Source organism: Peromyscus californicus, unplaced genomic scaffold (genome assembly GCF_007827085.1).
Source record: "Peromyscus californicus insignis strain IS unplaced genomic scaffold, ASM782708v3 Scaffold_14__1_contigs__length_90479793_seg_2, whole genome shotgun sequence".
NCBI classification, from domain to species: Eukaryota; Metazoa; Chordata; class Mammalia; order Rodentia; family Cricetidae; genus Peromyscus; species Peromyscus californicus.
The window spans coordinates 66,856,425-66,880,368 of NW_026294436.1; the positions used below are offsets into that span (position 1 = coordinate 66,856,425).

The 23,944-nt window shown below is 42.8% G+C and overlaps 1 long non-coding RNA gene across 1 annotated transcript; it reads left to right on the top strand.

The window, feature by feature from the left end:
- The first annotated feature begins 5,836 nt into the window (after nucleotides 1–5,836).
- Nucleotides 5,837–11,599, top strand: LOC128109507 (uncharacterized). The gene is made up of 3 exons (XR_008217827.1): nucleotides 5,837–6,214; nucleotides 9,772–9,845; nucleotides 10,595–11,599. It is a non-coding gene; the product is annotated as an uncharacterized LOC128109507 (long non-coding RNA).
- Nucleotides 11,600–23,944: the final 12,345 nt, after the last annotated feature.

The window sequence follows — 23,944 nt, forward strand, 5'->3', positions numbered from 1 at the left end:
AGAGGGATTGTTGGATATGATCCATTCACCTCATGTGACCTATGGAAATACTTAACATTGCTAACACAGATATTAACATAGACGGCAACACAGTTTTAATAAAAACAAAGCATAGAACTACTGGTGAGTCTCTTCTCCTCCTGGGGACAATGTGTGTTCGGGACATTCCCTCAACGCTTGGTGTAGGAAGGTTATAACCTTGTGCTGGACTTGGTGCCTGCGCAGGGTCCTTATCAGCCACAGTGAAAGAGTAAGACCTTGTCAGACTCTTCTTATCAAAATCTACACTATGCACAACACCCGTCACCTCAAGAGGCTGCGAGAGTATCTAATTCTAACTGACTGTTTTTGCAAATAGTCCCAGAGAAAAGGCTTACTGTAAGGCAAAGTAGTAAGGCAAAGCAGACTACCTCTGATGTTGTCTCAGGAAGTTCCAGACAGCTTAAATGACAGCTCTCTGGGTGGAGCTTTGGAAGTCTTCCAGCCTGGTAGCCCTCCGGAGGCTGCAGGCACAGCTTGTCACCGTGAGTGCTGGCTCCCAGCTTTCCAAGGTACCAGGAAGGTCAGGAAAAAGGTGCTAAGAACAGTACCATTTAAACACTGGAGGGCGTGGTGTCATTAACAAAGTCAGACATTTCTGGAGCTAAATGCTTTCTCAGCTGCTAGAAACTTCTGGTTATTTAGAGTTCTGAGTTAATAGGTATAGTTGCTATGTTTTTACTTAATAGTTAAAAATTGAAAAACAACAACTGTATTTTCAGGTTAAGAAGCTAGAAACAAAAAGGAAAAATGCAATAAAAATAGCAAGAGCAGGTTCAGGTACAGGCTCCGTGGAAGAATGCTTGCTTAGCATGCATAAGGCTTAACTAACTTGGATTTCCAGTAATGCAAAAGTGGGGTGGGGGAGAGAAAATAAATTAAAAAATAGAAGAAACTAAAGAAAAGACATCAAGTGGAGGTCAGATGTGGTAGCCTGCACCTGCAATCCCAGCACTTGGGGAGCTAAGGCAGGGGGATTGCTTACGCTGTAGTTTCCCTCCTCAAGTGGAGAAATTAGTAAGGCCATTTTATCTGGCATGAACATTGGAGTGCTGGGATTGTTTTTAGACACACCTAAGCCGTGAGAAAATCTTTTGTATCTGATCAGTAATTGTTTTCTGAGATTTATGGAGCTTTTTTTCTGAAGGAGTTTTATGGCCTTTGCATGACTTCAGACACAAGACGTTCCTGCCCAACCTGGAATTCTTGTATTATTGAGCACTGCATGTTGTTCACAGTAAGGACTGAGAAGTGCGTGGGTCATGTGTCCATTCAGGCAGCACGTGGATCTGATCAGAGGCTGTGGTATGGGAAACTTGACTCACCCTAAAAATAACTTTTGTGTAGCCATCAATAAATACACTTCTGCAGAGCCGCTCGGGGTTCAGTCCTTTGAGACTGTTCCCCCTGCTGCTGCAAAGCCTTCATCCTCAAGGGTCTCTCTTTGGTCGTCCCGCAAAACTCAGTTTACCAATACCCACTACTGTTGATTTTTGTGTTTCCCTGACTCACATTGGAGTTCCTCTGTACAAAAGTGATTCCTTTCTCTACTTCACTGGGGGAAAAAGATATTTCTATTTTTGAGTATGAGTGTATGTCTTGCACCATGTGCATTCAGTACCCGTGGAAGCCAGAGGAGGGCATCGGATCCCTTGGAACTGGAGTTACAGATGGTTATAGAGTTGCCACGGTCATAGTGTCTCTTGACAGCAATGAAAACCCTATGACACACACCTCAGCAGCAAGGACAGACATCGCCCTCACATAAGCAGATGCAGCCATGTTAATATCTGACAAGATAGGTTTCAAACCCAAACTTATCAGAAGAGATAGGGAAGGACATTACATACTCACCAGAGGAAAAAATCAACCAAGAGGATGTTGTAGCTCTAAATATGTATGCACCATACACAAAGGTACCCAAGTTTATAAAAGAAATACCACTATAACTAAAGTCACATATTGACCCTCACACAGTGATAGTGGGTGATTTCAATACCCTACTCTTGACAATAGAGAGGTCATTCAGACAAAAGCTAAACAAAGATATGCTGGAGTTAAATAACATCATAAATCAAATGGACCCAGGAGATATTTACAGAACATCTCACACCCACACAAAAGAATACACCTTCTCAGTAGCTAATGGAACTTTCTCCAAAATTGACCATATTCTTTGACACAAAGCAAGTCTCAACAGATACAAGAAAATTGAAACAACACTGCATCTTATCTACCCATCATGGTTTAAAGATGAATATCAATAACAGAAACAACAGAAGGTATACAAACTCGTGGGAACTGAATAACTCACTACGGAATGAAAGCTGATTCAAGACAGAAATTAAGAAGGAACTTAACCCTTTTGGAGGAGTGGATGGGGGTGGGTCATGGGGAGGCAAGGGGGATGGGAGGAGGGATAGGAGGGGGAACTGTGGTTGGTATGTAAAATGGAAAAAAATTATAAAAAAAAATTAAAAAAGAAGGAACTTAAAAACTTTGCCCGGCGGTGGTGGCGCACGCCTTTAATCCCAGCACTCGGGAGGCAGAGCCAGGCGGATCTCTGTGAGTTCGAGGCCAGCCTGGGCTACCAAGTGAGTTCCAGGAAAGGCACAAAGCTACACAGAGAAACCCTGTCTCGAAAAACCAAAAAAAAAAAAAAAAAAAAAAAAAAAACTTTTTAGAATTGAACGAAAATGAAAACACAACATACCCAAACCTATGTGACACAATGAAGGTGATTTTAAAAGGCAAATAGAACTAAGTGAGTACATTAAAAAAAATTGGGCTGGATGGTGTTGGTGCATGCCTTTAATCCCAGCACTCAGGTAGCAGAGGCAGGTGGATCTCTGTGAGTTCAAGGCCAACTTTGTCTACAGAGTAAGTTCCAGGACAGTCAGGGCTACAAAAAGAAACCTTGTCTCAAAAAACAAAACAAACAATAAAACCCCCAAACAAAACAACAACAAAAAAAAAAAAGAAGAAAAAGAAAAAGAATCAAATTAAACAAAGAGTTGGTTCTTGGAGAAAATCAATAAAATAGATAAATCCTTAGCCAAATTAACTAAAAGACATGGAGAGAAGATACAAATTAATAAAATTTGACAGAAAAAGAGGGACGTAACTACAGACACTGAGGAATTCCAGAGAATTATAAAGACATTCTTTAAAAATCTGTACTCCATTAAATTGGAAAGACTAAAAGAAATGGATAAATTTCTTGATAAATATCACCTACCAAAGTTAAATCAAGATCAGATAAGCAATTTAAACAGACCTATAACCGCTAGAGAAATAGAAGCAGTAATTAAAAGTCTCTCAACAAAAAAATGCCTATGGCCAGATAGATTCAGCATAGAATTCTACCAGACTTTCAAAGAAGAATTAACACTAATACTCAAATTATTCTACAAAAGAGAAAATGAAGGAACATTGACCAATTCTTTTTGTGAAGCCACAATTCCTCTGATGCTTAAACCACACAAAGACCCATCAAAGAAAGAAAGTTACATATCAAATTCCTTTATGAACACAGATGCAAAAATTATCAATAAAGTATTGGCAAAATAATCCAAACACATCAAGAAGATCATCTACCATGATCAAGTAGGATTCATCTCAGAGGTGTATGGATGACTCAACATACATAGATCAGTAAATGTAATCCAACATAGAAACACACTGAAAGATAAAAACCACATGATCATCTCATTAGATGCAGAAAAAAATTTGACAAAATCAACACCCCTTCATGATAAAAGTCCTGGAGAGACTAGGGATACAAGGAGCATACCTCAATATAATAAAGGTAATTTACAACAAGCTCACAGCCAACATCAACCAAAATGCAGAGAAACTCAAAGCATTTCCACTAAAATCAGGACCAAGACAAGGTTGCCCACTCCCCATATACCTATTCAATATAGTACTTGAAGTCTTAGCTAGAGCAATAAGACAACTAAAGGAGATCAAGATCGGATACAAGTTGGAAAGAAAGACGTCAATGTATCTTTATTTGTAGATGATTTGATTGTATACATAAATGACCCTAAAACTCCACAAGGAAACTTCTACAGTGAATAAACACTTTCAGCAAAGTAGCTGGATATCAACACACCAAAATTAGTAGTCTTCCTATATACAAATGACAAATAGACTAAGAAGGAAATCAAGGAAACAGCACCTTTCACAATAGCCTTGAAAAACACAAAACATCTTGGAGTAACTCTAACCAAGCAAGTGAAAGACTTGTATGATAAAGAACTTAAGACAGCCGGGCAGTGGTAGCACACACTTTTAATCCCAGCACTGGGGAAGCAGAGGCAGGTGTAGCTCTGTGAGTTTGAGGCCAGCCTGGTCTACAGCATGAGTTCCAGGACAAGCTCCAAAGCTACACAGAGAAATTCTGTCTTGAAAAACTGAAACCAAACCAAACCAAAACTTAAGACATTGAAGAACATAGCAGAAGAGGGAAAGATCTCCCATGCTCATGGATTGGTAGAATTAACAGAGTAAAAAAGCCACCTTACCAAGAGCAACATACAGATTCAGTGCAACCCCCCCCCAAAATTCTACATAGAAATTGAAAGTACAATGTTCAGCTTCATATGAAAACACACACAAAAAAAAATCCTGTTAAAACAATCCTGAAAAAATAAAAGAACTGCTGGAAGTTTCACCATCCCTGATCTCAGATTTTATTATAGAGCTATAGTAATAAAATAAGCATGGTATTGGCATAAAAACAGACACTTGGATCAGTGGAACTTAATAAAAGACCCAGACATAAATCCACAGAACAATGGATACCTGATTTTTGATAAAGAATCAAGAAATACACAGTGGAAAAAAGACAGAATAGGCACTAAGAACAACAATCAGTAAATGGATCCTTATGAAATTGAAGAGCTTGTAGCCTGGTGGTGGCACATGCCTTTAATCCCAGCACTCAGGAGGAAGAGGCAAGTGAATTTGAACTCAAGGCTAGCCTTGGTCTACAGTGTGAGTTCCAGGACAGCCAGGGCTACACAGAAAAATCCTGTCTTGAAAAATCAAAAGGAAAAAAAAAAAAGCAAGCAAGCAAGCAAAGTGAAGTTTCTGTATAGCAAGGGATACCATAATCTGGCAAAGAGGCAGGCTTTATAAAGGGAAAAGATTTTTGCCAATTACACATTCTGTAGAGGGCTAATATCTATAATATATAAAGAATTCAAAAAAATGGAACATCAAGAAAACAAGTAACCCAACTAAAAATGGGGTACAGAATTAAACAGAGTTTATAAAATGAAATCATGAAATTTGTATGTAAGGGGATGGAGATTAAAAAAATTATCCTGAGTGAGGAAACCCAGACCCCAAAAAATAAATACAGTAATGTACTCTCTTTTATGTGAGTGTTAGCCTTTAAGCCTTTGATAAACATGCTATTTGGATAATCACAAAAGTTAGGTATAGAGTAAGGAACTAGTGGGGAGGGAAGGATTTCTCAAGGAAGGAGAAATAGGATATATAGAGAGAAATGGGGGAGACCAGAATGGGAGGATTAAATGGAGAGGAAGAGGGTAGGGGATAAGGGAGGAAATATGGGGAGGGACAGCTAACACTAAGGACCATTTAAAGGGTCATATGGAAACCTACTGTCCTAATTAGGGTTCTATTGCTATGAAAAGACACCATGACCAAGGAAATTCTTATAAAAGAAAGCATTTAATTGGAACTTGCTTACAGTTTCAAAGATTTAGTCCATTGTCATCATAGTGGGGAGCATGGCAGCACCCAAGGAGCAGTAGCTGAGAGCTATGTCCTGATCCACAGGCTGAGGGGGGAGGGGTGGCATGGACTTTCGAAACCTCCAAGTCCACTCCAATGACACACTTCTTCCAATAAGGCCATACCTGTGGTGATATTTTCTTGTGCTCTAACAATTAAAGCTTGCCTGGAGATCAGAGTGTTTACCTAGCTACTAGTTAACCATAGAGGCCAGGCAGTGGTGACACACATCTTAAATCCCAGTACTTATGATGTCATGCCTTTGATTCCAGCACTTGGGAGGCACACACCTTTAATTCCAGCACTAGGGAGGAGAAAACAGAAGTGATATGGCTGGACGGAGAGAGGAACATAAAGCGTACAATGACAGGAGCTCGGTCCCCTTTCAGACTAAGGATTTGGTGAGGTAAGAGGTGTCTGTGGCTTGCTCCTTTGTCTCTCCGATCTTTCAGCATTTACACCATATCTGGCTCTAGGTTTTTATAGTTAAGACCAATTAGGATTCATGCTATATCTGGCGCCCAACTTTTGGGGCACAAATTCACAAAAAAGCTGCTTGCCTGTGACTTTGCAGCCATCAGCACAGACCAGAGCTGCACATGGCTGGAGTCATTACATCACCAGCTAACGTTTTCCTTTCTTTTCCTCAAGCCTCTGAGCAAGTTGGGATTTTTCTGTTGCAGCCCATCTGCAGCAAACTCCATAGGCTTTTGGGCTTCCTAAAACCACAGGAGGTAGCTGCTTTTGCATGTTCCCCCATGCAGACTACTGACTATTTGGCTTCTTCTCTCCTGGTGGGTTGTGGGCTTTCCCTGAACCCCCTCCTTGGCTACTGCCAAACTAGGCAGCTGCCTTGAAAACCTGCTCAGGCTTCTACTGTTCTATGCAAAATCAGTCAGTCGCAGTCTTCACTGTCATCGTTGGCAGACTTGGTGAGACAATTGGATTTCTTAAAGGAAGGAATTAATTAAAAGAGAGAAGGGTTTTTCCCCCCACATTAAAAGTGGGAAACACTATTACAATGGAGGGAGTAAGGTCTCTGTATATGATGGACAGTTTACAAATGGAGCAATTAAATGAGAGGATAATTAATTTAGATGGGGTTTATATCCTGTCAATTATAAATATTATCTGTTTTATCATTTAAAAATTAATATGAGTGCCAAGATAAAAGTTTTAGAAAGAAAGCCAGGCGGTGGTGGTGCACGCCTTTAATCCCAGCACTTGGGTGGTAAAGGCAGGTGGATCTCTGTGAGTTTGAGGCTAGCCTGGTCTACAAAGTGAGTTCCAGGAAAGGCGCAAAGTTACACAGAGAAATCCCGTCTCAAAAAAGCAAAAAAACAAACAAACAAAAAGTTTTAGAAAAGCTTATTAAAGCAGATCATAGAGATATTCAGACCCAGACAGAGGAATTTAAAGGAGAACTGATCTCAGCATTGCATTATAAGGTTAGAGAGGAACGGCCTAAGGTTTTCAAACAGTCAACCTTAATTTATTCAGTATCCTTACAGGAAGTGCCAAGTCATAGATATCCCCAAGGCTGTATAGGAGCTGATTGGTCTCCTGTGGAAATACTAGATTTAAGGAGATTCAAGGAAGTAATAGTCTCATATGGCATGCATTCACCTTTTGTGAAGCAGATATTAAACTTGTGGTCAATGTGTAATAGGATTATCCCTCAAGACTGGAGAGACTTGGTTACAGCAGTCTTGGAGCCTGGTCCTCAATTACAATGGAGTACCTGCTAGAAAGATGAGGCTAAGACCATTGAACAACAAAGTAGGGCTAGAGGTATGGAAATCTCCAAAGACCAACTTCTTAGAGAGGGTGATTATACTAATGTAGAAAGGCAATCTCTATGTGATGACCACACCCTGGCTTTATGCTGCACAGCAGCCTTAAATGCTTGGGACAGAATTGAAGAAGTAGAAAAGAAAACTGAGTCATTTACTAAAGTTATACATGGTCCCAAAGAAACCTTCACTGATTTCTTACAAAGATTGACTTCAGTGGTAAATAGAATAATACCAAATTCAGAATCTAGACAAATAATAATTGAATCTCTGCCCTTTGAAAATGCTAATGCACAATGCAAAAGGTTAATTAGGCTGTTAAAGGCAAGATCAGCATCCTTAGAGGAATGGATACAGTCAATATTGACTCTCATAACCATGATGATGCTTGGATAAAAGAGGTGATTTCCAGAGGTTTGAAGAAAAATCGAAATGTCAGATGTTTCAATTGTGGTAAATAAGGTTATCTAAAAAGGGATTGTAAACAGGGCATTCCTAGAAACAATGTTTTTTCCAAGAATAATCCCAACAATATGTCCCTCCCTTCTGGATTATGGCAAAGGCAGACATTGGACTAATGAATGTAGATCAACAAAGGATAGTCAAACTAACACTTTGCCATTGGGAAATGCCTTGAGGGGCCTCTCACAGGCCCCCATGTCAAATTCAGTTCAGTCATTTCTTGTCATCGTGGAGTAAACTCCTTCCCAGAGCAATTCAAGGACCTAATGCCTATTATAAAAAAGCATACTGCTCTGGATTATAGAAGAGCTTTAGAAGATAAAACAAAAATTTCAGGAGAAACCAGAACAAGAGAGACCTCTTGATTATAGTTCATCAAACAGCATGGCCATTCAATCTAAACTAACTTTTAAGACTAACAAATGCTTTCAATTTGATAAGATGTAACTTGCCAAAAGGGAACCTACTCAAAATTAGGGTTGGGGAGGTGTTTTGTTTTGTCTTTTCAGGAGAATGAAGGCATTAAGCTAGGGAATCTGAAGACCATTGGACAAATGAGACATCAAAAGAAGTGGACAAATCATCCAGAAAAAGAGTAAATTGGGCTATTGGTATATCACATCTCCAACAGGATAAAAATTCATAAATCTTCCTAAATGTTTGTTTTTGCTGTTCTCTACAGACATATAATGCAAATGGTCTTTTTTTTTAAAAAAAAAAAAGATTTATTTATTTATTATGTATACAGCATGTATGACATCAGTCCAGAAGAGGGCACCAGATTTCATTACAGATGGTTGTGAGCCACCATGTGGTTGCTGAGAATTGAACTTAGGACCTCTGGAAGAGCAGTCAGTGCTTTTAACCTCTGAGCCATCTCTCCAGCCTGCAAATGGTCTTTTTGTAGTTTCAGTTCAATTAAAAATCAAAGCTGGCTTTGGAGTTGGAGTGTGGCTCTCTCCTTCTCTAAACCCAAGCATGCTTGTTAAAAGGAAAATCCAAAATCTCTGTCTTATGTCAGAAGAACCACCTGATATGGAACAGAAGAAAAACTAAAATTATGGACTATTCCATTGCCACTAATCTCATATATCTTTGGTTTTATTTTGACTCTTTAGAACTTTTATTAAGGCATAAATATTATATCAAAATTTATAAGATATTATATATATATATATATATATATTGAGGATTTTGTTCTAATATTATTGGTCATATAGATTACTAACTAATTCTAGAAAAAGGTTTCATCTAGCTACCTATATATGATTTCAGGTTTGAATCTCTATTAGGTAACTAAGAACTAAGTTTTTGTACTCTGGATGTACATAACAAATATTGATCCTTTAACCTCTTTGAAATCTTCTGCATATGACATATAAGTGTTTAAGTTTTTGGCAGTGTACCATGACCATGCCTAACAGTGACCTTTGAAGTCTCCAGAAGGATGATGGGGATCCACAACAACAATTCTACCAGAACTATGATAATGCTACTAAGTTGACAAATACAACTCAAAGATAAGCTTTGAACTACAAACTGCTTCGGACAATCTCAAGGTGGCTAGCTGAGATGATCCAGCTTCACAGACTACTCTAGACAGTACTTGAGACAAGCCCTGCACTTTCCCATTATGCAGAGGCTGGACAACAAATGATACAGCTACCTCTCCCAGGACTTGACAATTAACCCAAAATTTTCTTTTCAGGATCCCCTAAAGATGCCATCACCCCCAGAGAGCAGGAAGTAATTTTAAGAACATGACTCCCACATTCCAAAGAGGTGGGTTTTTTTGGTTGTTCAATGGGTTATGGATATTTGTCATTGTTTAGGATGGTTGGTTACAAGTTGTTAATGGAAATGGTTAAAAAAAAGCTGAACAAAGGAGATTAAATTCAGGGTTCTTGTTTTGGAAAAAAAGAAAAAAAGGAGATATAGATACGATAGGATAAAAAGGTAGATTATTGAATCTACTTTTTTTTTTTTTTTTTTTTTTTTTTTTGGTTTTTCGAGACAGGGTTTCTCTGTGTAGCTTTGCGCCTCTCCTGGAACTCACTTGGTAGCCCAGGCTGGCCTCGAACTCACAGAGATCCGCCTGGCTCTGCCTCCCGAGTGCTGGGATTAAAGGCGTGCGCCACCACCGCCCGGCCTGAATCTACTTTTAAAAAGCAACTATTTGTTTTAAATATTTTACATTGATATGGATCTCTGTATATTGATACAAAGTTGAGATTGTTTTTATTAGAACAATTTCTAATATTGTTTAAGGTATTGTACCTATACATCTAACAATGTAATGCAAATTTCTAGTCCTTGAAGGTTATTATTACCAACTATTTAGGATATAAAGAAATGCGGGTTAGTAGTTAGTCATCTATTATAATCAAACTTGTAGTCATATTACATATGTTATCCAGGTCAAGCAGAGATATATTTTAGGTAGACAGGTAGTCTTCAAACACTTCAGAGATGTATAGAATATGCATTTAAGATGTTTTAATAACATATGTTCTTTTTTTTTTAATGACAAGGAGACATGTCTGTTCCTGGAAGCATCAATCTACTTAAGAGAAGATAATGGGCATCAAAGAAACTCCATATGAAGTTTATTTACTTTGTGGCAAAAATTAGCCACTGGGCAAGAAAATGTCCTTGCATTGACTGCTGACAGACAGTACACTGTCCAAATGGGACAAGCAGGACACAAAAGAAAGGACTGCAGAACTTTGTCAAGACAAGGTAGAATAACCCTTCAGAAAATCCTGCTTCACAGATAAGCCTGTCAGATATTTTAGACCTGTAGGCTGAAGATGGATGCCCCGACATTACAGAGGAACCTCGAGTGACTGTCCAGGTAGCCAGCTGTTTTTGTCATTTCTCATATTTTTAGAAGTCACTTGCCTGCACTTCCTGCTTGCTCAGGTAATATTATTTCCTTCTCGAGTCTCTGATGGGGTTGAAGACTTTATAGTTATAGTTTTCCTTGTTACCTGATTCAGAGAAGAAATTCACTAAAGAGGTGTAAAGTGTATGATGTTGAGAGACATTGAAAGATAGTTTGGGGGGCTTGAGAGATGGTTCAGAGGTTAAAAGCACTGGCTGCTCTTCCAGAGGTCCTGAGTTCAATTCCCAGCAACCACATGGTGGCTCACAACCATCCCTAATGAGCTCTTGTGCCCTCTTCTGGCGTCCAGTCATACATGCAGACAGAACATTGTATATATAATAAATAAATAAATCTTTAAAAAAAAAGTTTTGGTAATGCAAGTTAGAATAGAAAGTGAATTAGGTGCAACTTTTTGGACTCACCAAGATAGGGTAGATATGGAGTATTTTCTCTGAATTTGTCAATTGTTAATGGACTAGACATTGCTGATGCATTTATTGCCTGTACATATTATATATAGTTATTGTACTTATTGTATGTAGTTTTATTTACATTAGTTATAATGTTCTTTTTTTAAATTTTATCAAAAAGGGGGAAATGTGGTGATATTTTGTTTGTGCTCTAACAATTAAAGCTTGCCTGGAGATCAGAGTGTGGATCTAGCCACTAGTTAACCATAGAGACCAGGCAGTGGAAGACACACCTTTAATCCTAGCACTTGAGATCTCATGCCTTTGATCCCAGTACTTAGGAGGCACATGTCTTTCATCCTAGCACTAGGGAGGAGAAAACAGGAGGTGATATGGCTGGACAGAGAGAGAGGGATATAAGGTGGGCAGAGACAGGAGTTTGGTCCCCTTTCAGGCTGAGGAATTGGCAAGGTAAGAGGTGGCTGTAGCTTGCTCCTTTGTCTCCCTGATCTTTCAGCATTTATCCAGATATCCAGCTCCAGGTTTTTATTATTAAGACCAATTAGGATCCACAGTGAATCATTTGGTTGAGCTCCTGGAGTTCAGTTGAAGAGAGGGAAGAGGGATTATAGGAGCAAAGGGGGTCAAGATCATGATGGGGAAACCCACAGAGACAGCTGACCCGAGCTAGTGGGAGCTCACAGACCCTAGACTGACAGCTGGGGAGCCTGCAAACTAGGCCCTCTGAATGTGGGTGACAGTTGGGTGGCTTGATCTGTTTGTGGGACCCCTGGCAATGAGACCAGGACCTATCCTGGGTACATGAATTGGCTTTTTGGAGCCCATTCCCTATGGTGGGATGCCTTACTCAGCCTTGATGCATGGGGGAAGGGGCTTAGTCCTGCCCCAACTTGGTATACCAGCTGGTGTTGACTACCTAAGGGAGGCCTTACCCCCTATGAGGAGTGAATGGGGGGGTGGGATAGGGGGAGGCAGGGGAGGAATGGGAGAAGGGGAGGGAGAGGGAAGAGTGGTTGTTATATAAAATGAAAAAAATTTAAATTAAAAAAAAAACCAATTAGGATTCTTGCTACACACAACTACTCCAACAAGGCTACACCTCCTAATCTTTCTAATCTTTTCAAACAGTTCAACTCCCTGGTAACTAAGCATCCAAAAATATGTCTATAGGGGACATTCTTATTTAAAGCACCACATTTACCATTCTGTTTTTGAGACAGAGTTTCTCTGTGTAGCCTTGGCTGTCCTGGAACTTGCTCTGTAGACCAGGCTGGCCTTGTACTCACAGAGATCCGCCTGCCTCTGCCTCCCGAGTGCTGGGATTAAAGACATGCACCACCACTGCCTGGTAGGATCTCTTTAAATATGTACATACATGAAAGAAAGCCACACAGAATCACGAAATAACAGGGAGACAAAGCCCCAACTAGATGTCTCTCACCACCAAGTGAAACCTCCAGTACCAGGAATGGGTTACATCTGAAGGAGTTGTTGACCAAGTGGGTCCCATGGAAACCCGCAAGTAATTCAAGTGATTGCCAAGGCTACTGGTTGCTCTCCACAAACTGATGGTAAGACTCTATTGCTGAGACAGCACCTACATAACTCACTGAACATGGAGAAGTTGAGCTGGTGTCTAACTAGAGCCCTCACCCCTACTGACTAGTGTTCATGGTATTTGAAGGTACGCTGCATGTTACCAGAGCAGAAGTGTAAACACCAACCCTGCTACAAACCCTTTGATCTGCAATGGTGACCTGTCTGCATGATATGCTGGTGCAGCAGTGGTACAGATGTGGGAGCGACCACTATCTAATTGGATTTATGGCCCTCTCCATGCATTGGAACCCATGCCTGATAGTGCTCAGGTGGCCAAGAACCTGAGACGAGATAGGCCATATGTAGGGCAGGCCCCAAGACCAGTAGTAGTTAGCCAACACAAAACCAACTCAAAGGGTGTTTTTGGAGACTTTTTTTTTGTCTCATATTGCTTTGTTTGTGGATTTTTTTAACCTTACTGCTTGACTTTTATTATTCCCAATTTTGAGTTTCTATGGCTTGTGTGTTTGTGTGTGTGTGTGTGTGTGTGTGTGTGTGTGTGTGTGTGTGTGTTACTTTAGCTTTCTTTTCTTTGTTTGGTTTGTTAGTTTGGTTTGTTTTATTCTTGTTCATCTTTTTTATTTGCCTGTTTGTTTTCTTAAGAAAATAGCCAGAAGGCATGGAGTTGGAAGGGTAGGGAGGTGGGGAGGATCTGGAAGGGGATGAGGGAGGGAACCGTGGTAAGAATATATTGCATGAAAATAACTTTATCTTCGATTGAAAACAACAACAACAACAAAAGAGCCAGACTAGTACTGGGGGAGCTGCTGCTGGAGTCAGGGTTTGAGAGCAGAGACATAGAGTACAACCGCACGTGAAAGGCTGAGCAACGGTCCAAGACCAGGAATCAGTGGGTTTCAGGTTCCAGTCCAGTCAAATGGGCCACGTCAACAGTAGAGGACTGAGGTGAGTCAAAGCTCTGGTGACAGTTGGAGAGGCCTCTGCTGGTTGGCTCCCGGTGTACACATCCGGTGTCAGATGCTAGATTGGTGTGGGCCCTGCCAACACAGTGCTGGGTGTCCATCCCTTGATGGGGTCCAGGTGAGAAAGCTTCTCCTTGGCTGACGCATCTGATAGGCTCTTGGCCCTGGTTTTCCTGATAGGATTAACATGCCCATATGCCCTGGGAATCTTAACTGATCCCTGTAAATTTTTCAGCGGTTCCAGTTTTGGTTTTAAGAAGTGATTGGTCACTGTGTGGGTGGCACAAGACGGATGGTGTGGTTTGTGGCTTGCATTCTTCCCTCCCTCTCAAAATGAAGTAAATGGCAGCTTATAAAATGGAATCTCCTAGGGCAAGACACAGAGTAAAAAAAAAATTTATATGATATTGAGTGATTTAGAGTTGGGCACAGCCTGTTCTCAATACACTGCATCCCAAATGCCCTACATGGTATGGGTGAGAACCAGGCTTTACTTGACCATCTCAGTTTCCCTATCAAGCAAGTTGCAGGAGAATTTCGTTGTGTGACATGACCCTTTTACGCTTGCCAGTGTGATACCAGGAACTAACAGGAGCTTGGGGCATGTGATACTTTAGCCAGATAGATTTGTGTCTGAAGAATGATAAACCCTTTCTTCCAGTTGACTGGTTCTCATACCCTGGAGCAACCTTATACTTCCTTCATATAAAATTTCAGCGCTGTTGACTAAATTCTTTTAGGCCTTAGCTTGTGGAGTGAAAGCTCAAAGTATCTACCTCAAAGATAAAATCACAAGGAAAATAAAATAATAGAAGAGTTACCTAAAACAAGTGACATTTTAGTGAATCAAATAGGGGCGGAGCCTCTGAAATTTATTATAAACTAAACAATTTCCTGATTTTATGTATATTGTGAGGAGACTAAGGCACACAAGACATAGTCCTTCCCTGTGAGGAGATGGTTTTTATCCTTTGTTTTTGTTTGGTGTTGTTGCTGGAGATGGAACCCAGGGACCTGTGCATGCCAAGTGAATGTTCTTACTTAACCCGTGAACTACATCTCCACCCTGTTTGTGTCTTGTTAGGAGCTTGATTCTAGATAAGTGGGGGAATGAATATTAGAAAATAAGGAACAGGAGCACTAGTTGACTCGTGAGGAAGGAAATGAATAAAGTGCATGAGTCTGAGCCTAGAGATTTCAACTATAGAAAGAAAAAACTCAAGAAGGAAAGGTATCAAAGTATGAACAGGCTGTCTTTCTACTCTCAGCCAGGAGCATCCTCTTCCCTTCCCTCCCTGTGCCTTTCTCTGCCTATGACATGTAAGGACCCATCCCTTTCCCATGGTATTTAAATACTTTTAAAAGGCCAGCGTTGTCTCTGCCTCTCCTGAGTTCAGGTGAATGACTTGCAGAAATGTAACATACAGGAAACAGGTGTTTGAGAGACTAAGTGTGGAGGCACACACCTGTAACCCCAGCCTTCTGGAAGTAGAGACAGGAGGATCAGGAGTTCAAGGTCAGCCTCAGCTACACAGTGAGTCTGAGACCAGATTATATTAAATGAAAACTTGCTTAATAATAATAATAATAATAATAATAATAATAATAATAATAATATAACAAAGTTTGCAAAGAAAAATGCAAGTGCTTGCCTCAAGAGGTCAACGTCCCAGGTGCAGAAGACTTTCTCTCTCTCTCTGTCTGCATGTATGCTTGCCCACCAGAAGAGAACATCAGATCCCATTATAGATGATTCTGAGCCACCATGTGATTGGTGGGAACTGAACTCAAGACCTCAGGAAGAAAAGTCAGTGCTCTTAACCACTGAGCCATCTGGCCAGCTCTCAAATATGTAGCCCAGGCTGGCCTTGAACTCCTGCCTCCGCCTCCTTCAGCAAATCCTATTGGAATGTACCATCACAACCAGCTAGATAAATTTCAAAGAGAAAGAGGAAACTCTCTGGAAAGTAGCCCCCAGCATGGGAATTTCCCATCCACTGTCTCACTGTAACCCCTAGGAGTCCCCAAAAAGCCTTCAGTTCCCCTGGGCATACACCCCCCACCACCACAATAGAGTTTGAGACACAGAACTGTCCTCCCGTTGATTTCTTTCCTTCCAGTTTCCGCCCCCTCAGTTTTCAGTAGAGCTCTTAGCAGAGACCTGGCTTTGGGTTGGATGCTCACTTGCATTCAGAGAAACATTGCAATCTACATAGAGATGCAAACTTAGTCACAGTGTTGGCCAATGCTGGGGAGAGGCTTGATCTGTCTCCAGCTTGCCACTGCCGTGTCCTAACTTACAGAAAACACGAAACAAATAGGGGTGTGGAGGCAGTTTCTCTCTGGCCTCAGGGCTCCATGGGTATCACCCTTACTACTTACACGGAAATTCCTAGAGGAGCCTCATCCCTAGGGCCCCAGCACACACCCTCAGATTCTGGTAATACCAGGAACACACCTGTTAAACAAGTTGTATCTCAGCGCTCTGCACTGAGGAGATGTTATCTCAAGAGAACCAAGGGGGCATCAGGAAGAACCGAAAGGACCTTGGTGTGTGTTACACTTGGGGTAAGTTCAGTAGGAGGCCTATGCTTTGAATTTCCATCTGAAGCCAAGGATGTGATTCTGCGGCTCCACATCCTACTGACCCTGTGATGAGGACCTAGCAGTTTCAGCATTTCAGGTTTTAAATTAAATTTAATTAATTTTAAATGAAAACCAGACCTAGGCTAAAGCTGTGCCTGGCAAAAAGGCAGCAGGCGCTTCTATTAGCCGAGGTAGGATGGTTGGTCATTGTTGCTACATGACCACACATGCGCTGTCCAGTAGCCAAGCAAGAGGTTTAGGCATCCTGGGGGCCTTATGTCCTACGTAATCCACGTGCTTCGTGGTCACATAATTTGCTTGCAGCATGACCACATAATCTATGTGCATGTGTGGTGTAGCTAGGTAAGCCCATATGTGCATGTGCAGGGGAATTCATAAAAGCGGGTCACAGACTCTGCCGCTTCCTTCTTCTCCCTCCTCTCTCTCCCTGCACCAAATTCCACAGGCCTAAGCACATTCCCCTCTGTTCCTTCTCTTAATAAACTCTTGTAGTGGGTTTTGTTGTGCCTCGTGGCTTTTCTTGCACAGTAAACTGTGCCGCTTAATGAATAGCACAGGGCCACTATTAGTAATAACTAACAGTCATATCTGTGTCTTGGGAAATGCTCACGCTTAGACACTAGGGAATGGCCCCATCTTCATCCGTGACAGTCATGTCGGTGGTGGTGGCCGTGGGAGGTAGAGACACCAGCAGTATGCGTGTGCAGGTCAGAGAACAGTTTTGAGGAACTGGTTCTCTCCTTCCATCACAGTTCTAGAGACCAGACTTAGGTGTTGGGCTGTGTGGCAAACGCCCCAATGAAGGGATGAAAATCGGCGCTGGTTACTGGCGGGAAAGTCACAAGTCATGGCCACGGTTGGTTAAATGGTACTGCTCCTGGCTGGCCGCCGCCCGCGACGGCCATGCTGACAGAGGAGAGTGCTGGAGGAGGAATCGCAGGCCATGGTTACCTTTTTAGAGCTTTATTGGGGGGGAGAGAGGGAGAGGGAGAGGGAGAGGGAGAGGGAGAGGGAGAGGGAGAGGGAGAGAGAGAGAGAGAGAGGGGAAAGGGAAGGGGGAGAGAGGGAGAGAAGAAGACAGACGGAAGGAAGGAGCAGAAAGGAAAGAGAGGGGGACACAGAGGGCCCACCCACTTTTTAGGCTGGGACGCCGTCCCAGGCTGATGACGTAATTAAGGACAGAATCCTTACAGCCACAATTACCAGAGTTACAGAGAGCTTTATTGGGAGGAAGGAAGGGATAGGAGGGGAGAGAGCCAGGCCTGGAGGGAGGGAGAGATGGTGGGAGCAGGGCAGAGCAGGGAACACAGAGAGAGGGTGGGTTCCGAGTCCGGCTTTTTTAAGGCACAGATTGCGTGACCATGCCATGCATACATAGTTGCCAGCGCCTCCTGATGACGTAAGATGCAAGACCCTGAGCTGCGCATGTACAGGAGTGAGGGCAGGCTCCTAACACCCAATCCTCACTTTCAGTGTTCACATGTATGTACATATTTAGGTGTGAGTGTGGTACAGGTTTCGAAACTAGAAAGAGCCCTAGTGACAACACATGGCCCAGTACTAGCACAAAAAAACTGATGTCATGACCAACAGGACAGATTAGAGAACCATAAATGAACCCATGATAGATATGGCCTCTTAATATTTGACAGACTTGGGGAGAAAAGAGAGACTGTTCAATAAACAGCATTGGCAAAAATGGCAAAATGTACCTACAGAAGAATGAAATTGGATCCATAACTCTGAACTTGCACAAAAATCAGCTGTTAAATAAACCAAAGACCTTAATTTAAAATCCGAACTGTGAAAACTGCTAGAGGAAACACAGGGAGTCCATTTCAAACATAGTCATGGAGAAGCTGGGTGTGCTGGTTCAAGCCTTAAATCTCAGCATGCCAGAGGCAGAAACAGGCATATCTCTGTGAGTTCAAGGCCAGCCTTACAAACCAAGCTCCAGGACCACCAGGGCTACATAAAGAGAGACCCTGGCTCACAGTTGGAAAAAAAAAAGACACTAGGGAGTAGCTGGAGTGTAGCTAGAGTTTTCCTGGTCCTGCCTGGCCCATGGTCAGGACAAATCTCTCTCACCCGCCAGTCCCCCAGCCACTTAGACCAACCAAGTAACACACAGAGACTTACATTGCTTACAAACTGTATGGCCACAGCAGGCTTCTTGTTATCTAGTTCTTATATCTTAAATTAACCCATTTCTATTCATCTATAAGTTGTCACGTGGCTTGTGGCTTACCGGTATCTTAACATCTTCTCATGGCGGCAGCTGGCAGCGTCTCTCTGCCTCAGCCTTCCTGTTCCCAGAATTCTCTTCTTTGCTTGTTCCGCCTATACTTCCTGCCTGGCTACTGGCCAATCAGCATTTTATTTATACAGAGCGATATCCACAGCACTGGAGAGATACTCAGAGGTTAAGAGGACTGGCTGCTTTTGCTGAGGACCTGGGTTTCCTTCCCAGCACCCACATGGCAACTTCCAAATATTCATAACTTTAGGAATCAAGTCCTTTCTTCTGGTTTCCATGGGCACCAGGCATACTCACAGTGCATTTACATACATGCAGGGGGAAAAAAAACACTCATACAAATAAAGAAAAAAATGTAACAGAATGAACTTCCTACACATTTAGCAGCATCGGAAGTAGTCCCAAGAATCAGCAAATGGGCTACATGAAGGGAAAAATTGTCTGCACAGCAAACCATCAGCAGGGTGAACAGACAGCCTGCAGAACGGGAAAAGGTCTGCCATCTCTATGCCAGACAGGTGACTAATAACCAGAATAGATAAACAACTGCAAAAATTACACACCAAAAAAACAAAACTGTCTATCGACAAATGGGCTAATGACATTAACAGATAGTTCAAAGAAGAAACACAAAAGGCCAATTAGTGTTCTTTTTTTTTTTTTAAATGCTCAATCTTCTTAGCCTTTAGTGAAACGCACATCGCAAAATGACTTTGAAATTCCATTTCACTCCAGTCAGAATTGCATTCTCAAGAAAATTGTTGGGCCCTGACCCCTGTTCCTTGGGTAGCTGTTGCCTTGCTTGCTGACCTTGATCAGGTGTCCTTCCTATGCTGATTCCCTGCCAGTTTCCTCCCTTCTAAACAGCTTACTGGAGGTTCCTTGTTTGTGTATCCTGCATATTGATGTAATGCTGGAATGTAAGACATCTGTAGCGAACTTCTGCCCTCCCAGGTTCTTCCACTGTGCTGTAGGCCTGTATTTAAGGCCTCTTACCTCCTTCAATAAAGGGCATTCTACTGAGACAAATGACCTGCTGTCTTGTCTCTGTTTTAATCCTCAGCCCCTTGCTCGGACATGGTGAACGGGAGTAGTGTGGGCGCTACAGAAAATGGCCACCACCAAAGGCTGGCGAGGACACTGGAAAGGAGCGGCTCTGGTTCACTGTTGGGGAGTGTGAACTAGCACAGCTGTGGAAATCAGTACAGAGGTTTCTCAAAAAAACTAAAAATCAAACTGCCACAGGACCCAGCTATCCCACTCATGCACATATACTTGAAGAACTGATTCCACCACAGAGATACCTGCACATCCATGTTTATTGCTGCATTCTTCACAGCAGTAAGGGAAGGGAATCAGTGTGGATGAGTGGATAACAGAGAAACTAACTACCATCTAGCATCCTCCCACCCACTGCCCCTGGGTTGCCCCACACAAGTGCAAGCCAGCATACACCCGATCCGTCACTTCAAGGAGACTGTGTTCCTCCTTCTTCCACAATGTCCTTCGGCTCACTTTTCTGTGTGTAGTAACTGTAAGGATTCGGTCCTTAATTAAGTCATCATCCCAGCCTAAAAAGTGGGTGGGCCCTCTGTGCGTCCCTCTCTTTCCTTTCCTTCTGTCTGCCCTCTCTCTCCCTTTCTCTCTCTCTCTCTCTCTCTCTCTCTCTCTCTCTCTCTCTCTCTCTCTCTCTTTCTCTCTCTCTCTTTCTCTCTTTCCCCCTCTCTCTCCCCGCCTCTCTCCCAATAAAGCTCAAAAAGGTAACCATGACTTGTGACTCTCCTCCAGCACTCTCCTCCGTTGGCATGGCCGCCACGGGCGGTGGCCAGCCACGAGCACTGGCCAGCCACGAGCACCGCAGCGTAACCAACAGTAACATTATCTGAAACTTTTGCTAGAGCCTTTATTAATTAAAACAAGTTGTGGAGGAAAAGTGAATTAGTGCCAGAAGGTCTAAACATTGTGTTTTTTTGAGCATTATTTCAATAAACAACTCCCCAAAAATACTTACAATATTGTATATGAGCTCATGCATGCTAGACCAGCCCTCTTCCAGCAAGCAGCCTCCCTAGCCTTACAGACTTTTAATACACCATTATAATTGGGTGTGGTGACACACACTGGGTAGATTAAAAAGTTTAGTCATCCTGACAGGAACAAAGCCATTCTAAGGAGACGTGTGTGTCCCTCCATTCAGCTAGGAGATTACTGGCAGAATTTCCCCCAAGGAATTAGAATTTCTCCAGGAAGCTTATGCTGGGAGAAAAATAAAGTTGGTACCAGTTAGATTGGTACCAGAAAAGTGAGCCAAAGGACGCTATGGAAGAAGGAGTGCTGTGGGATGTCTTTCTATACCCTGTGAATATGTGTTGCTCTGATTGGTTGATAAATAAAGCTGCATTGGCCTATGGCAGGGCAGGAGAAGGTTAGGTGGTCCATTCAGACTGAAGACGAGATGAAGAAGGGTAGAGTCAAGGAGACGCCAGCCTGTCTCCGAAGGAGCAACAAGATGCCTGCAGTAACGCCACGGCCAAGTGGCAACATATAAATTAATAGAAACAGGTTGAGTTAGGTTATAAGAGCTAGTTAGTAAGAAGCCTGACCCATAGACCATATAATTTGCAATTGATATTAAGCCTCTGGGTGATTATTTTATAAGCAGCTGTGGGACCTTGGGGCCAGATGGGACCAGAAAAACTTATGGCTACAAAGGAGAAAGACAGTCTCCTGGAAAGTGACGGATCAGGTATATACTTGCATTTGTGTGGGGCAACCCAGAGGCAGAGTTGGCCTGCCAGGAGTTTGACAGATCATCAGGTCATTTCACAGGTGGACTGGAGCCCAGAAACTCATGGATCAACGATGGGAGAGACCATACCTTGACCAGAATTGCTTAGTTAAGCATATTCTTTGTCTTCTATTTAAACCTAAACCTCATGTCAGGACACAAAAAATGGCCTGGGGCGAGGTGGGGGCTTGTCATTAGACCTCTTGTTTTTCTTCCCAATGTGGACACACTTGGCTGAACCCCCTTTCCTGCTGCTGACTGTAACCTGCTTTTTAATGGCCTAGGAGGTCAGACGGCTGAGTTTCCTAGATAAGGGCTTCTGTTGCTATGGTGAAACGCCATGACCAAAGCAACTTGGGGTGGAAAGGGCTTATTGGGCTTCCATATCACAGTTCATTGAGGGAAGTCATGACAGGAACTCAAACAGGGCAGGAACCTGAAGGCAGGTGCTGATGCAGAGGCCATGGAAGAGTGCTGCTTACTGGCTTCCTCCTCATAGCTTGCTCAGCCTGCTTTCTTATAGAACCCAGGACCCCCATCCCAGGGGTGACACCACCCACAATGGACTGGGCCTTCCCCCATCAATCACTAATTAAGAAAATGCCCTGCAGGCTTGTGTTGTGGGATATTATTTTAACAGGGCAAAGATGTGTTACATTTATTTATGCTGAGGAATATTACTTTAACTGTGTAAAGATACGTTACATTTGTTTATGCTACGTTTGTTGAATGTTGTAAGGATGTATGTTTAATTATATAAAGATGTGCTGCATCTGTTTCACCTTGCCTGCCTAAGGCACCTGCTTGGTCTAATAAAGAGCCGAATAGGTAGGCCGAAGAGGGATGGGCGAGGCTGCCAGGCAGAGAGAGTAAATAGGAGGAGAAATCTAGGCTGAGAAAGAAAGAATGAGAAGAATGAGGAGAGAATGAGAGAAAAAGAGAGGGATGCCCGGGGCCAGCCAAGCGGCCACCAGCCAGCGGACACAGACTAGAACACACAGAAATAAAGGTAAAAAGCACTGAGGAAAAAGGCAGATCAAGAGAAACAGGTTAATTTAAGTTAAAAGAGCTAGCCAGAAACAAGCCTAAGCTAGGCCGAGCATTCATAAATAATATTAAGTCTCTGTGTCATGATTTGGAAGCTAGTTTGGTGGCCCAAAAGAAAAAGCCTGGTACAGGCTTGTCTACAGCCAGTTCTACGGAGGCATTTTTTCTCAACCAAGGCTCCCTCCTCTCTGATGAGTCTAGCTGTGTCAAGTGGACGTAAAACTAGCCAGCATACTGAACCTGTCACGTGGCAGCTACCAGGGTCTAAGAAGACCATTCTGGACTACAGAGTGAGACCCTGTCCTCCTTTGATTTCTGTTGCTGTGATAAAAAACATCCTGAGCAATGGGGAGGGAGGGCTGGGGGAGGAAAGGGTTATGTGGTTATTTGGCTTATCTGTCCTGGGTCACAGTCTGTTGAAGGAAGGCATGGCAGGAGCTCACACAGGTCAGGGGGCAGGAACCTGGGGGGAGGAGCTGATGCAGAAGCCATAGAGCAGTGCTTTCCAGATGGTACCCAGGACCACCAGCCTAAGGGTGTCACTGTCTCGATAGAGCTGGGCCCTCCCACATCAGTCATCAATTTAAAAAAAAAATGTACCAGAGTCTTGCTCATAGGCCAGTCTAGTGGGAGCATTTTCTCAATTGAGGTTCCCTTTCCCGAAATGACTCCCGCTGGTATCAAGCTGACGTGAGACTAGCCAGTCCAGGGAAGGTTTATTTCCGTTTACAAGCCCAGGTTACAGCCCATGATTTCAGAGACATCAAGGCAGGTACTGAAGTAGCTAGTCACATGACCTTCACAGTCAGTCAAGGGCAGAGAGAAACACAGGCACCCAGGCTGCCTGCTTGCTATATTTGTGTGGCTCCTCTTCTCCCTCAGGATTGTCGGCTGCACTGGTTCATGCAGGTGGAGGGAGCTGGAGCAGAGGTGGAGAACAGGGTTCAGACAGCTGTGGGTCCGATGGAGACAGCCCTCCAGGAGATGACTTCAGTGAATCAGCTCAACTGTGTTCCAGAGTGGTATCGAATATATAGGATTGGGGAGCCTGGGGACAAACCTTAATTTGCATTAAGTAGGACGCTCCTACCATACAGCTGTGTTAGTGGAAGCAGGTTCTTATCAAGATAGCTAGTTCTTCTTCAGGGGAAGAGCATTTGCAGCGAACTGTGTCAACGGTCACCCTTGAGATAAGTCAGTCATCCTGGACCTAGAGACATCCTCCAGATAAGGGTCGGTGGAGAACAGGAAGCTTTTGCTGGGGGGAGGCGGGGGGAGGAAATCCTTCATGTTGCTGTGCTTAGAGAAAGCTGCCAGGCTATGGTAGATTGCAACCTCTGAC